Here is a 17,423-nt window from a genome sequence, read left to right on the forward strand (position 1 = left end):
CTGCATATTCTCAGACCATAACGCCTTGAAATTAGAACTCAATCACAAGAAGAAGTTTGGAAGGACCTCAAACACGTGGAGGTTAAGGACCATCCTGCTAAAAGATAAAAGGGTCAACCAGGAAATTAAGGAAGAATTTAAAAGATTCATGGAAACTAATGAGAATGAAGATACAACTGTTCAAAATCTTTGGGATGCAGCAAAAGCAGTCCTGAGGGGGAAATACATCGCAATACAAGCATCCATTCAAAAACTGGAAAGAACTCAAATACAAAAGCTAACCTTACACATAAAGGAGCTAGAGAAGAAGCATCAAATCGACCCGACGCCCAGCAGAAGAAGAGAGTTAATTAAAATTCGAGCAGAACTCAATGAAATTGAGACCAGAAGAACTGTGGAACAGATCAATAGAACCAGGAGTTGGTTCTTTGAAAGAATTAATAAGATAGATAAACCATTAGCCAACCTTATTAAAAAGAAGAGAGAGAAGACTCAAATTAATAAAATCATGAATGAGAAAGGAGAGATCACTACCAACACCAAGGAAATACAAACGATTTTAAAAACATATTATGAACAGCTCTACGCCAATAAATTAGGCAATCTAGAAGAAATGGACGCATTCCTGGAAAGCCACAAACTACCAAAACTGGAGCAGGAAGAAATAGAAAACCTGAACAGGCCAATAACCAGGGAGGAAATTGAAGAAGTCATCAAAAACCTCCCAAGACACAAGAGTCCAGGGCCAGATGGCTTCCCAGGGGAATTCTATCAAACGTTTAAAGAAGAAATCATACCTATTCTACTAAAGCTGTTTGGAAAGATAGAAAGAGATGGAGTACTTCCAAATTCATTCTATGAGGCCAGCATCACCTTAATTCCAAAACCAGACAAAGACCCCACCAAAAAGGAGAATTACAGACCAATATCCCTGATGAACATGGATGCAAAAATTCTCAACAAGATACTAGCCAATAGGATCCAACAACACATTAAGAAAATTATTCACCATGACCAAGTAGGATTTATCCCCGGGATGCAAGGCTGGTTCAACACTCGTAAAACAATCAATGTGATTCATCATATCAGCAAGAGAAAAACCAAGAACCATATGATCCTCTCATTAGATGCAGAGAAAGCATTTGACAAAATACAGCATCCATTCCTGATCAAAACTCTTCAGAGTGTAGGGATAGAGGGAACTTTCCTCGATATCTTAAAAGCCATCTACGAAAAGCCCACAGCAAATATCATTCTCAATGGGGAAGCACTGGGAGCCTTTCCCCTAAGATCAGGAACCAGACAGGGATGTCCACTCTCACCACTGCTATTCAACATAGTATTGGAAGTCCTAGCCTCAGCAATCAGACAACAAAAAGACATTAAAGGCATTCAAATTGGCAAAGAAGAAGTCAAACTCTCCCTCTTCACCGATGACATGATACTCTACATAGAAAACCCAAAAGCCTCCACCCCAAGATTGCTAGAACTCATACAGCAATTTGGTAGCGTGGCAGGATACAAAATCAATGCCCAGAAATCAATGGCATTCCTATACACTAACAATGAGACTGAAGAAAGACAAATTAAGGAGTCAATCCCATTTACAATTGCACCCAAAAGCATAAGATACCTAGGAATAAACCTAACCAAAGAGGTAAAGGATCTATACCCTAAAAACTATAGAACACTTCTGAAAGAAATTGAGGAAGACACAAAGAGATGGAAAAATATTCCATGCTCATGGATTGGCAGAATTAATATTGTGAAAATGTCAATGCTACCCAGGGCAATTTACACGTTCAATGCAATCCCTATCAAAATACCATGGACTTTTTTCAGAGACTTAGAACAAATTATTTTAAGATTTGTGTGGAATCAGAAAAGACCCCGAATAGCCAGGGGAATTTTAAAAAAGAAAACCATAGCTGGGGGCATCACAATGCCAGATTTCAGGTTGTACTACAAAGCTGTGGTCATCAAGACAGTGTGGTACTGGCACAAAAACAGACACATAGACCAATGGAACAGAATAGAGAATCCAGAAATGGACCCTGAACTTTATGGTCAACTAATATTCGACAAAGGAGGAAAGACGATCCACTGGAAGAAAGACAGTCTCTTCAATAAATGGTGCTGGGAAAATTGGTCATCCACATGCAGAAGAATGAAACTAGACCACTCTCTTGCACCATACACAAAGATAAACTCAAAATGGATGAAAGATTTAAATGTGAGACAAGACTCCATCAAAATCCTAGAGGAGAACACAGGCAACACCCTTTTTGAACTTGGCCACAGTAACTTCTTGCAAGATACATCCACGAAAGCAAAAGAAACAAAAGCAAAAATGAACTATTGGGACTTCATCAAGATAAGAAGCTTTTGCACAGCAAAGGATACAGTCAACAAAACTCAAAGACAACCTACAGAATGGGAGAAGATATTTGCAAATAACATATCAGATAAAGGGCTAGTTTCCAAAATCTATAAAGAACTTATTAAACTCAACACCAAAGAAACAAACAATCCAATCATGAAATGGGCAAAAGACATGAAGAGAAATCTCACAGAGGAAGACATAGACATGGCCAACATGCACATGAGAAAATGCTCTGCATCACTTGCCATCAGGGAAATACAAATCAAAACCACAATGAGATACCACCTCACACCAGTGAGAATGGGGAAAATTAATAAGGCAGGAAACAACAAATGTTGGAGAGGATGCGGAGAAAAGGGAACCCTCTTACACTGTTGGTGGGAATGTGAACTGGTGCAGCCACTCTGGAAAACTGTGTGGAGGTTCCTCAAAGAATTAAAAATAGACCTGCCCTACGACCCAGCAATTGCACTGTTGGGATTTACCCCGAAGATTCAGATGCAATGAAACGCCGGGGCACCTGCACCCCGATGTTTCTAGCAGCCATGTCCACAATAGCCAAACTGTGGAAGGAGCCTCGGTGCCCATCGAAAGATGAATGGATAAAGAAGATGTGGTTTATGTATACAATGGAATATTACTCAGCCATTAGAAACAACAAATACCCACCATTTGCTTCAACGTGGATGGAACTGGAGGGTATTATGCTGAGTGAAGTAAGTCAATCGGAGAAGGACAAACAGTGTATGTTCTCACTCATTTGGGGAATATGAATAATAGTGAAGGGGAATATAAGGGAAGGGAGAAGAAATGTGTGGGAGATATCAGAAAGGGACACAGAACATAAAGACTTCTAACTCTGGGAAATGAACTAGGGGTGGTGGAAGGGGAGGAGGGCGGGGGGTGGGGGTGAATGGGTGACAGGCACGGAGGGGGACACTTGACGGGATGAGCACTGGGTGTTATTCTGTATGTTGGTAAATTGAACACCAATAAAAATTAATTTATAAAAAAAAAAAGTAAACACATGAGGATTTCAGACAAATACCTTATGGGTTAAAAATTATACAGATGATATCTGCATATTAAAATGAGAAAAATGTGCTGATGAAAGCTTAAAATCCACAACAGTAACGACTACAAAAGGAATATAAACAAATAGAAATCAGTAAAAGAAACAGAAGAAAAAAATTAAAATGTTGCAGAGATTAAAAATATGCAAGTCCTGCAATATAAATATAAATATAAATATTCATAAAATGTTTAGAAATGTTGGAAAATATTGTAAAATGAAATAGATTAAAGCAATTAAATTGTTTGGAAGAACATGCATGATATCGACTCAGACTTGGAAACCCTGACTACAAAAAAGAAAAAAGAAAGAAAAGAAAAGGCTAAAAAGAAAAGAAGCTGGAAAAAAAGAAAAAAATAACTAAGATGCAAAATTACTCTAACATATATACAATATTATCAAACACATCTCAAAAACAGAAAGACCAGTCTTGTGATGAAAAAGGCACAGCAACCATGGATAAATTTTAGATAGAATGATTCAAACAAATCCTACTATGTTCTAAAACCTCATGCGTGCAGGTGACTTGATCATATTTCTATTGTTCTATTCTGCCAACTGCAAATCATCTAATGACAATCTCTCAGAGGATGAAGAGCTGCCTATGAAGGAAGGCAGAGCCTAAATGTTCAGACCTGATTACTTCTACATCTACTTCTGCTGCCATATCACAAGTGGTAACATATTTATCCAAACAACAAATCCCCGGATGTTGGGGCAAATAGAATCTGGGGCATCTAAGACTTATAGACGGGTTATCTCTATAGAGTAGACAGTTAAACGTGAGCTGGAGAAAAAATGGGGGCACGACATCTTGACCTTGCGGTTTCCAAGACCCTGGGGCTAACAGACCAAGAGCCACAGGTGCAGAACATGCACTCTCCTTTTCCATCTCTGTGCCAGGGTAACCCCAGACTCATTGTAATGCATGTGTATTGTGGTTTTAGTCTCCTACCCTAATGGAGAAAAGGGGTCATGATGGTTCCTCACAAACTTTGAAGGGTCAAAACTCTCCCTCTCAACCTGTGGAAAGAGTCCCCCAAATGATTGGAAGCAGCTTCCATTAGAGACCACCTCATTAAAGGTCACAGTTCCTCCCAGCCCTGAAAGACCCAATGAATATCCTATCCCCAAACAACCTACGGGCCAGTTCCACCTCCCAGAACCTGCCTGCTCTCCTTTAGAGAGTGTACTGTTTTAATAAGCTTTTCTTCTGCTTTCAGTTTGCTCCACTCTCTAATTCTTCATTGTGTTAGAGTTGAGACATAAAACTTTTTGTACTGACGGTCCTTTTTATCACATTATGCCATTATTATCTTGCACTAAAGAGTGTGGAAGCACAGAATTAGACAGGATGTTTTGCTGCTCTTGGACACATGAGATGGGCTTGTAGAAAACAACTCTGTAGTAAAGGCCAGCCCACAAAGAATGTTGAAAGCTTGGCCACCTGATGCATGGAATTCCTAGAAACATGGAATCAACATCCCATATGATGAAATTATGGGGTACCTGCTGGTCTATACCTAGGATTGTAGTTGCAAAGGGGAACTAAAAGTGTGCCATCACCTTTACCCAGGGGTCTAATATAAAGGATTGAAAAGATAAAAACACTTTTACTTTATGGCTAAAGAGAGAACTGATGCTTTGAAGAATGGTATACACCAGAGCCATAAACAAAAAGGAAGAAAGGACAAATGAGAGAAGAAAGGAAGGAAGGAAGAAAGAAAAAAGGCACAGGAAGGGAAAGAAAGAATGAGAGAGAGAGGAAAGAAGGAAGAATTTATGCAAGAATTTATAAATCAGCATGGGTAAACAGGGTTGAGTAAAAACTTCATCATGATGATAGAATAAGGAACTTGAATACAATTTGATCAAACTAGCAAAAAATAAAGAGAAACCATGAAGTAGAATTTACAGTAAACCAAATTATTTTAGAAACAGATATAATTTTTAACTAGAAGAAATGTGAGAGGAATGGATTTTTCTATTAAAAGACAGATATAGATGGTACTCACATGCAAAACTTGGTTATATTATTTTATTTAAAAACTAGAAAGATGGATAGGTATAAAATAAGCAGAGTTACTAGAAAATGTAACTAAAAAGAATGGGAAACATAACAAATAACTTATGTTTTTTAAGATAAAATTTAATTACAAAAAATTAACATGAGGAAGACACATATAAAGATGGGTGTATCATATGAAGAAGATATATCCAATATCAAACTATATGCACCAACACACATAGAAAATAATTGAATAAAATTTCTTAGAAATGAAAGAACATTTATAATTAAAAAAATATAAAGTGATGTTTAATCAAATTCAGTATCACAAAGATATAATAAAATGAAAAAATATAGAAGAAAGTTAATGCTTTGGTTGATAGGGAGATTTAGTAGGTATTCATAGCATATTATTTTGTAAACACTATGCACTTTTCACATGTACATAGAACACTTTAGCTAAAACTGAGCTTGTATACAGACACAGAGGAAACAATGTAAAGAAGGAGCTTATTTCACAACACCTACTAATCCAACCCAAGCATATGAAACTTCTATAGAGCAGATAATTTTCCAGCCATTAAAGGTATTAAATGCTAATATTTGCAAGATTTTCTGATATATGTACTGTTATCTCCTTTTATGAATGAGAAAGCTGAGAGAAGTTCACTGGCTTACCCAACCACACTCTGCCAACTGTAAAACTATAGCTCAAATCCAGGTAGTCAGACTCCAAAGGCTTCACTCTTAACCACTATGCTAAACTGAATAGTAAGAGGCTAGGCTATGTCTGCATAGTATTTTCTTCTGGGATTACCATCACAAATCACATTTTGTGTGAGAGCATGTTACTCTTCAGTAAAACTCTTGTCCTCCTTTTCTTCCTGGGTGCATGGCTAGAATGCTTATTTTCAGCCTCTTTTACATAAATTGTGCTGTTGCTTTTTTTTTTCCCCCTTGAGTTGTGTCATTGTGATTGAATTCTGGCTAATGGATGTGAATGGAAGTAGTGCTGTCAATATCAGGCCAGTCATAAATACCTCCCACTTGGCCTCAACTGCTTTTGAACACATGCTGAGTCAAAGAATCACAAGGATCTGTAAGAGATCACAGTCCCAGAATGAAGGATTCTGGTCCCAGAAGGAATGCATGGTACAAGGCCCCAGGACACTGTGACTTCTTCTAAGAAATACATTTTTAGGGCAGCCTGGGTGGCTCAGAGGTTTAGGGCCACCTTCTGCCCAGGGCCTGATTCTGGAGACCTGGGATGGAGTCCTGCGTTGGGCTCCCTGCGTGGAGCCTGTTTCTCTCTCTGCCTGTGTCTCTGCCTCTCTCTCTCTCCCTGTGTCTTCCATGAATAAATAAATAAAATCTTAAAAAAAAAAAGAAATACATTTTTATTGTGTTAAGCCACTGAAGTTTGGGAGTATTGCTAATTGTGATAGCAGTTAGCTTTCCACAACAAATACACTCTCCCCGAGGTATTTTATTCTAGTGAAAGTTCTTCCATATGGAAGGACATTTCAGAAATGGAAAATAATATTCTCATCAAACATTCCACAGCTTTTTCTAATCCAAAACTATTGAAAAATCATTTTAGACATGATCACCATCAATGTGGCCATCTTCTTTAGAGGAGTCCAGCGATCTATTAAACAATCCTCTGGATAAGTTCAAGAAGAGAATCTGTCAATATCACCCACTGCTCTTCTGTGTTTCCTCTGACGACCACCTATGACTAGTGCAAATGTTTCTGAAGTGATGTCAGAATAACGTGTTAACATATCCTTCAAGTCATTGAATGTTCAAAGTCAAAATTTTACTTCTGTCAATTTCCCATCCAAATTTTTTAAGCCACTTTGTCCAGTATAGTCTAGCAAAGGATCTGCAAATCATCAGATTATAATGTTAAAATATTTCAGTAATAAGATCTCAACCATAGGATACTTTATTTAAAATTAAAAAAAAAAACCTATTCAAATTCCTGGGGAAAAAGAGTCTAAAAACTTAATTATCTTGCAGATGAAAATATAATAATGTCAAACATGAAGGAATTAAAATCTGAAATCAATGTTTAACTATATTTGAGTAGAAAAAGATAAAGAAATTTGAGTCTATTATAATTTTACCTTTTGCTTGGCCTTATCCTAAAACGTTTTTGTTGACTGGGAGGAATCAAGTCTTTTAGAAGTTGCTTCTTGGGCTATTTTTTTTTCTAGGAATGCATATAGTTCCCTCATAATCTTAGCAGTTGACCTATTTTAGTTAAAAGTGTGTGATAAGATTTATGGTTATTTTCTAAAGGTTTTATTTATTTATTTGACACAGAGAGGGAGAGGGCAGCAATATTGCAGAACAGGAATCATGACCTTAGCTGAAGGTAGATACTTACCTGACTTTCCCTCACAAGTCTTATATTTTAAAGAGCTAAGAGAGTTAAAAAACATACTTCATTTTTTTTCAGCTCTGGCACCACCTCCTTCCAAATGTAGAAAATAAATCAGTTTTCAATCCCTAGTACAGTAATCCAAAGTAAAGTATTCCAGTCCAAAAAAAAAAAAAAAATGCTAACCCAGCATTCCAACCTAGTATTTACCCAATAGGTTCCAATGACCACAGAGAAGACTCAGATGCTGAAAGTAGAAGGCAGACCAAGAAAAAAAAATAATTTGCCAGTGTGAATTCAAACTCAACTAGCAGAAATCTCTAAGAGAGAACTTACTTTTGATATTACAGAATTTTAAATAATGGTATTTGTGTGCATGCTCTCTCTTCCCTTAAAGACTAGAGACATTGCTATCTTCTCCCAAGTTTTGGAAATGAATGATAGCAGTTAGGCTTAATACGTTTTTTTCTGAGTGGTTTTTATTTCCATTTAGTATATTCAAATCTTACTTTTATTTCCTCTTCGTACTCCATGTTTTTGCAATCCCCATCATAAATTGTGGGCTTTATTTTTTTTTTAAGATTTTATTTATTCATGAGAGACACACAGAAAGAGGCAGAGACATAGGCAGAGGGAGGAGCAGGCTCCCTGTGGGGAACCTGATGTGGGACTCGATCCCAGGATCCCGGGATCATGACCTGAGCCAAAGGCAGAGACTCAACCACTGAGCCACCCACGTGTCCCAATTGTGGACTTTCAGTAATTACATCGCTTCCACACCTAGCTGAAACATACACGTTTATTCCTGTGCTATGGTGGTTTACTCTTCTTTCTGGACAAGAGTTTTGTTTAGATTATATTTATATTGTAGGTGCTAAGCAATAGAGAGAACATAGAATGTTACTGTGGAGCCTGTGAATTCAGATAGCTTCATCCAAATTTCCCTTCTTGGCCCAAACACAATGGAATCTGAACAACCGTCGACGCCTACCTAGGCTTGCAAAAAAATTTTTCAATACCTTCCTGTGTTCTTTAGTGTAAAAAATTTTAGCTGTTTTGAATTTTAAAGGCAACAATCATGTTCTGCCAACTGATACCTAAAATGATCTAAGTCAGGCTCACCCTCATCTCCAATATTAAGCCAAAATTTTTCCATGTAGTTAAAGGTCAGCAGCCTGACAGCTAGAGAGTCTATGTCTGGTCAAAATCTATGCTTGTTAAAAATATTTGTCTTTTGCTTATGTCAATGTCATTGACTTTTGCATCTTAAGTTTTTGTAACCTCAAATTCTGTGGTTTGCTTACTGGATCCTGACCAGTCAGCATTTCTAAGGCCATTAGGTGTCCAGCTCTTGACTAGTTCCACATGGTCTTTGCCTTGTGTCTTCCTCAGTTCTTTCATTGCTGTCTAGTAGCAAACATGTGTGGAGTTGGTGCGCCTCATCTGCCCTGCATGTTGTTCAAGGGTCAACTGTGTGGGTGTGTGTGTGTGTGTATATGTATATACTCACATTCCCATTTTATATATGTATATAAAATATATATATTCCTATTTTATAGATGAAAATGTAAAATTCCTGGGTGATCACTGATGTCCTCAATATCCACAACTGGTAAGTGGAGAAGCTCACAGACTTAAATCTATGTCTCTTTTAATCCCAAAGTCATGATATTTCCACTCTCCAACTTTTGATTAGAAAACTCGAGAATAGGCACATCAATACTTACATACTAGAAAATTTTAGACCAGATATATTTAAAATGAAAAATCAGAATTAGTAACATAAACCCACATTTAACCATCATCAACTTCTAAAATTAGGAACATACTTTCAGATTTGTTTAACTTGCCATCTAACTCAGTCCTTCAATATAGATTTTAAAGAAAATCAAAGATGTCATATTATTTTTACCTGGCGTTCTTTTTTTAGGTATCCTAAAAGAATTAATGTTTTAATATAATCATGATAGTATTATAAAACAGAAAAGTAATTAGCAATATCTTAATACTTAGCCAGTGATAAAATTTCCTTCATATTTACATAACCACTTCTTAGAATTGATCTTAGCTAAAAGGATGAGAAGTGATATATAACCACTTCTTACTGCATTATTTACCAATAATTCCTTTGTTGATTAGATTTAGGATGTCAGAGTTTCTCTATACTCTAGTCTACCTTCTCTATTTGAATTTCCATTCTTATAGCTTGAATAGTCACATAAACTAGATTTATTTTACTATTTCCATACTAATGAAGAAAAATACAAAGGTAACATAGAGAATTAACAATCTGATTTTTCTTTTATCCAGTATTCCATTTCATAATGATCCATTATTCATGAAAGATTATTTTTTTTATTTTATAAATTAATTTTTATTGGTGTTCAACTTACCAACATACAGAATAACACCCAGTGCTCATCCCGTCAAGTGTACCCCTCAGTGCCCGTCACCCATTCACCCCCACCCCCCACCCTCCTCCCCCTCCACCACCCCTAGTTCATTTCCCAGAGTTAGAAGTCTTTATGTTCTGTCTCCCTTTCTGATATTTCTCACACATTTCTTCTCCCTTCCCTTATATTCCCTTTCGCTATTATTCATATTCCCCAAATGAATGAGAACATACACTGTTTGTCCTTCTCCGGTTACTGTGGCCAAGTTCAAAAAGGGTGTTGCCTGAGTTCTCCTCTGGGATTTTGATGGAATCTTGTCTCACATTTAGATCTTTCATCTATTTTGAGTTTATCTTTGTGTATGGTGCAAGAGAGTGGTCCAGTTTCATTCTTCTGCATGTGGATGTCCAATTTTCCCAGCACCATTTATTGAAGAGACTGTCTTTCTTCTAGTGGATCGTCTTTCCTCCTTTATCGTATATTAGTTGAGCATAAAGTTCAGGGTCCACTTCTGGGTTCTCTGTTCTGTTCCATTGATCTATATGTCTGTTTTTGTGCCAGTACCACACTGCCTTGATGAACACAGCTTTGTAGTACAACCTGAAATCTGGCATTGTGATGCCCCCAGATATGGTTTTCTTTTTTTAAAATTCCCCTGGCTGTTTGGGGTCTTTTCTGATTCCACACAAATCTTAAAATAATTTGTTCTAAGTCTCTGAAGAAAGTCCATGGTATTTTGATAGGGATTGCATTATACGTGTAAATTGCCCTGGGTAACATTGACATTTTCACAATATTAATTCTGCCAATCCATGAGCATGGAATATTTTTCCATCTCTTTGTGTCTTCCTCAATTTCTTTCAGAAGTGTTCTGTAGTTTTTAGGGTATATTTTGAGAACCATTTGAATGGTAAATGGTTCTCCAACCTTTTATTTTCAGGTTGTAGGTGTCCTTCTGTCTAAAATGAGTCTCTTGTAGACAGCAAATAGATGGGTCCTGTTTTTTTATTCAGTCTGAAACTCTGCGCCTTTTGATGGGGTCATTAAGCCCATTCACGTTCAGAGTTACTTGAACTTCTTCTTAAAGGGGAGTTTTAAGAGTCCCCCTTAAAATTTCTTGCAGAGCTGGTTTGGAGGTCACATATTCTTTCAGTTCCTGCCTGTCTTGGAAGCTCTTTATCTCTCCTTCCATTTTGAATGAGAGCCTTGCTGGATAAAGTATTCTTGGTTGCATGTTCTTCTCATTTAGGACCCTGAATATATCCTGCCAGCCCTTTCTGGCCTGCCACGTCTCTGTGGAGAGGTCTGCTGTTACCCTAATATTCCTCCCCATGAAAGTCAGGGACTTCTTGTCTCTTGCTGCTTTAAGGATCTTCTCTTTATCTTGGAATTTGCAAGCTTCACTATTAGATGTCGAGGTGTTGAACGGTTTTTATTGATTTTAGGGGGGGATCTCTCTATTTCCTGGATCTGAATGCCTGTTTCCCTTCCCAGATTGGGAAAGTTTTCAGCTAGGATTTGTTCAAATACATATTCTGGCCCTCTGTCCCTTTCGGCGCCCTCGGGAACCCCAATTAAACGTAGGTTTTTCTTCCTTAGAGTGTCATTTATTTGCCTTAATCTGTCTTCATGGTCCCTTAATTGATTGTCTGTTTTTTCCTCAGTTTCCCTCTTTGCCATTAACTTGTCTTCTATGTCACTCACTCGTTCTTCCACCTCGTTAACCCTCGTCGTTAGGACTTCTAGTTTGGATTGCATCTCATTCAATTGATTTTTAATTTCTGCCTGATTGGATCTAAATTCTGCAGTCATGAAGTCTCGTGAGTCCTTAATGCTTTTTTCTAGAGCCACCAGTAGCTGTATAATGGTGCTTCTGAATTGGCTTTCTGACATTGAATTGTAATCCAGATTTTGTGACTCTGTGGGAGAGAGGGCTGTTTCTGATTCTTTCTTTTGAGTTGAGGTTTTCCTTCTAGTCATTTTGCTCAGTGCAGAGTGGCCAGAAACAAGTTGTATTGGAACACGGGGGAGTATCACTGGTCCCTCTAGCTGGTCTGGGGGAGGGGCCTGCTGTGCTGATTTTCAGGTGTTAGCACTTGGGGGAGCTGCTCTGCCCCTGCCTGCTGCAGGGCTCTGCGGGGGTTGTTTACCCCGCCAGGCCCCAGGAGGAACAGTCGCAGTTGCTATGGCAACTCTGGAAGCCTGGATTCAGCCTCCGCAGGAACTACGGGGCTCGGGGCTCTCGGTTCTCCGTCCGCAGGTCCTGGAGGCTCCGGGGCGGGGCCGCTGATCTGCTCAGCTCGGGGCAGGAGCGTCCTCGCTGTCCTGGGCCCTCCCGGCCTCTGCCTGTCCCGGGGAGGCCGGGTCCTGGGCTGTGTCCCGGCGCCCTGTGCTCCGGGGCCTGCGCTGTTGGATTCGCGCTCCCGCCCCGCAGCCCCCTCCGCGGAGCCGCTCCCGAGCCCCTCCGAGCTGCTCCGGTGGGTCCCTCCGTGCGCGCTGCAGCCCTTAGGGAGCTCGGAGCACTCTCCCGGGGCGCAGGTGTCTGTTAGTGTCCCCGGGAGCCCGAGGGCATCCCCGCCCTGCCGGGTCCTGCTCCAGCTCCCTGCGAGCCCCTTTCCGCCCGCCCGGGAAGGTTGGTGCAGCTCCTGCTCCTCCGGGACGGGGACGGGGCTCTCCTGTCCTGGGGACACTCGCCCCGGCCTCAGCCCGGCTCCTCGCGGGGCCCCTCCCCCTCGGAGGCCTTTTGTTCCTTTATTTCTTTTTCCCCGTCTTCCTACCTTGATAGAAGCGCGGACTCTTCTCACTGTAGCGTTCCAGGTGGTCTCTCTTTACATCTCAGGCCGAATTCGTAGATTTTCAGGATGGTTTGAAGGTTATCTAGGTAATTTGTTGGGGACAGGTGATTTGGGGACCCTGCTCTTCCGCCATCTTGCCCCTCCCTCCATGAAAGATTATTTTTAACATAGTATAGATAAAAATGCATCTTTATGCAGTCATTGATTTCCAATATGTTCTTATGGCTATATCTATTTTACATTAAATTGTTGAAATAGTAGCATGTCAAGAGATTCAACATCTTAAAGATTGAGAGAGAAGAACAACAAAAAGAGTCACTAAAATGGTAGTCTGAAAGACTTTTTATCTTGGTACTGTTTAGTATTGCAACTAAAATGTAGATAGATGTTCATAGTCACATTTGAAATTGTCCTACTAGTGTAAAAAAGTATATTTTAAATGGCCATAATGTTGCCAGAAATGTTAGAGTAAAAAAAAAAAAAAAACATCAGTCAACTTCCACGTAATATTTTAGGAATAAGAAAGAATGAAATAATATAGAAATATGGATTAAAATCACCAGTGTTAAAGATAACTGAATTTATCTATGTGACTAGATGAAAATACCAACTTGAGACATAGAACTAGATAAGAAAGATGAAAAAAATAATCCCAGCTGCACTGTAACCATCAAGATTGAGCAGTAGTCTACCTTATAATTGTGTCTCAGTGGCACAATTCTTACATAGTTCCCTATGACTGTTCCAATAAGCCCCTGTTAAAGTTAACAGACTTGAACTGCACTGAAAATTCATCACCTAAAGGTGAGCATTGGCTTAGTAGAATGGAACAAAAGAAATTTTTCTATAGAAAGGGGATTCTCAATTCTAAAAATTACACTTAATCAAGATTTTAATGTCAGTATATGGCCTAGAATGTGTTATAAAGAAAATTAGTGTGTCAGGAAAACTATAATATAGTTCCAAGTATCCAGATAATTCAGAAGCCATTTTGTGCTCTCTATTGATAATACATAAATCACACAACACAGACCTATATAAAGGAGTATTTATATGTGTTTGTGTGTACATATATACATTTAATTCATGATCCAGTAGATCATGTATTTGAGACATTTATATTAATGTAGATAAGTTTGCATTTCTATGAAAGTATTGTTTAACCTAATATTCTCTCAGCTAACAGTAATACTTGAACAGAACTAAGCATTAGAATAAAACCTCCTAGAATCTGAAAGTTTTAACCATTGTGGTTTTGATTTGCATTTCTCTGAGGATGAGTGATGGTGAGCATCTTTTTCATGTGTCAACTTCTGGCCATGTTGGCCATCTCAACTTCTCAGATTGCACTCACTTAACTCTATTTTCTGAATCTTCTTAACTGTCTTATCTTTAATTAAATACAGTCAATAAATTTGTTTATTTTGTTTTCTTTTTTGTTTTGTTTTAGTTGCAATACTAAACTACCATGATAAAAAGCTAGACCACCGTTTTAGTGACTCCTTTTGTTGTTCTTGTATCTTAGTCTACAAGAGGCTGGAACTCTTGATATGCTTCAAACTTTGTATGGTGACAGATGGTAAACATATCTCATGGGGAGCATTTCATAATATATATAAATGTTGAATCACTATGTTTTACATCTGAAACTAATATAATATGTATGTCAACTATACTTCAATTTAGTACAATAAAATGAAAAATAAAAGCAAAAAAAAATCAAAGGAAAATGTGAAAGAAAAAAAATTAGATGAAACTTGACCCAGAATGTTTGTTTCTTCATAAGAATGACTGAAAATAATTTTAAAATCTTTAAGTACATCTAAAGTTCTCTCTTTTCATACTCTACAGCAGTATACATGCCATGCATTTGTTATTAGCTATGCAGTCATGGAATGCACCTGGTAGTTATGGAACTAAGAAAAGATAACCCTAGGGTTGGAACATTGAATCATGGGCTTAGCTCCTAAAGAAAGGAAAGTTACTGATACCATCTAGAAAATGCACCTGGCTGCTGAATACCCCTTATTCTCATTGCTATAATTGAAAAAAGGATTATCAATTTTGAGGGCCGAAATCTCAGTTTTAACTGTCTATCTAGAAATATTCAGTCTCTCAGAGGCCAAACAAACATGGAATAAACATATACATGAGAGAAAAACAATATGTTGATATGCATTGATAGAATGACAGTAAAAAACTATACCCATTTTTCAAAAATTTCCTACACCTCATATAATGTTTATAACATGCTCTCAAACTTTTATTGGAGAATTGAAATAAACCACAATTGTCAAGTACACCACCTTTATATCTATGACTATTGTTACATAAATGTCCCATCTACTGTAACATTTAAATGGAGCTAAAATTATTGCTAGAATTTTGACTGGTAGGGGGAATCCCTCAGTGGCTCAGCTGTTAAGCACCTGCCTTCAGCCCAGGGCATGATCCTGGAGAGCTGGGATCAAGTCCCATGTCAGGCTCCCTGCATGGAGCCTGCTTCTCCCTCTGCCTGTGTCTCTGCCTCTCTCTCTGTGTGTGTCTCTCATGAATAAATAAATAAAATCTTTAAAAATTTTTTTGACTGGTGGGAATAAACTCATAGCCCAGAGAATTAGATGAAGTTCAAAATAATTGATATAATAAGGCTAAAAGGAATCAAATATAAATGTAGAGTAATATGGTCTTGAGTTTTTTAACTGAAGTATAATTAATATACAATGTTATTTTAATTTCAAGTATATAATATAATGATTCAACAATTCTATACATTACTGAGTGCTCATCAAGATGAGTGAGCTCTTAATCTCTGTATCTATTTTGCACATCCCCCCACCTTCTGTCTGGCAACCACAAGTTTATTCTCTGTAAAAGTCCATTTTTTGTCTCTATTTCTTTGCTCATTTGTCTTATTAAATTCCACATATGAGTGAAATCATATGGCATTTCTCTTTCTCTGACCAACCTAGCATTATACCCTCTTGGTCCCTCTACTATGTATTTATATTTTTTTAAATTTGAATAGAGTTGATACATGATGTTACATTAGTTTCAGGTATACAACATGGTGATTCAACTTTTCTATATGTTATGCAGTGCCCACAATATCAGGGACCTTATTCCTTATGCTGTTTTCTATGTTCCAAATTACCAAGTTGCATGCAAAATCTACATGTTGGGACGCCGGGTGGCTCAGCAGTTGAGCATCTGTCTTTGGCTCAGGGTGTGATCCCTGAGTCCTGGGATTGAGTCCCACATCGGGCTCCCTGCATGGAGCCTGCTTCTTCCTCTGTCTGTGTGTCTCTCATGAATAAATAAATAGAATCTTTTTCATTCAGGGAATATAAGAAATAGTGAAAGGGACTACAGAGGAAAGGAGAGAAAATGAGTGGGAAATATCAGTGAGGATGACAAAACATGAGAGACTCCTAACCTGGGAAATGAACAAGGGGTAGTGGAAGGGGAGGTGGTTAGGGGGATGGGGTGACTGGGTGACGGGCCCTGAGAGGGGCACTTGATGGGATGAGCACTGGGTGTTATATGTTGGTAAATCAAACTCTAATAAAAAATATACAAAAAAACCCTACATGTTCATTTTGTTTACAGATTATTTCTTTAAATATATTTGTAATATTTATTGGGCCAGAATCTCCCTTAACAGCATATCTCAAGGTTTTTTGTTTTATTGTTTTTAAATCTATGAGAGGGGTCCTAATGAAAGAGACAGAAATTAAAAGGTAATATAGGCATCTAATAAGAAGTTTATTATTATTCTTTTTAAAAGATTTTATTTCTTATTTGAGAGAGAGACAGAATGAGCAGGGGAAGGGACAGAGGGACAATCAGATTCCCAATGAGCAGGGAGCCCAATGTGGGGCTCCATCCCAGTGCCCTGAGATCATGACCTGAGCCTAAGTCAGATACTTAACAAACTGAGCCACCCAGGTGCCCAAAGGTTTATTATTAATATTAGGCTGGTAGGGCCTATGGAGAGATTAGAAAACTATCCATTAGGGGCCAATTATTTCACCAGAAACAAAGTCATTTCTTCTTTATTTGCCATAGAGAAGCGTAGCTGTGTTTCTGGTCAAGTAGAGTACTTACAGGGACAGGAACATTAATCCATTTGCTGATGTGGCACCTGAGGCAGGAGCAGCTCCATATTTGGCCTATAAGTTTATTTCAGCATTTGCCTATTGTACCTCTTTCCTTTGGTAACAGCAGCAGCAGTAACTTCCCGATATTTTGAACCGCGGGTGCAGTGATGGCCTTTCTTTTTTTTTAATTTATGATAGTGAGAGAGAGAGAGAGAGAGAGAGAGAGAAGGCAGAGACACAGGCAGAGGGAGAATCAGGCTCAATGCACTGGGAGCCCGATGTGGGA

Source organism: Nyctereutes procyonoides, unplaced genomic scaffold (assembly GCF_905146905.1).
Source record: "Nyctereutes procyonoides isolate TBG_1078 unplaced genomic scaffold, NYPRO_anot_genome, whole genome shotgun sequence".
Taxonomy (NCBI): Eukaryota; Metazoa; Chordata; class Mammalia; order Carnivora; family Canidae; genus Nyctereutes; species Nyctereutes procyonoides.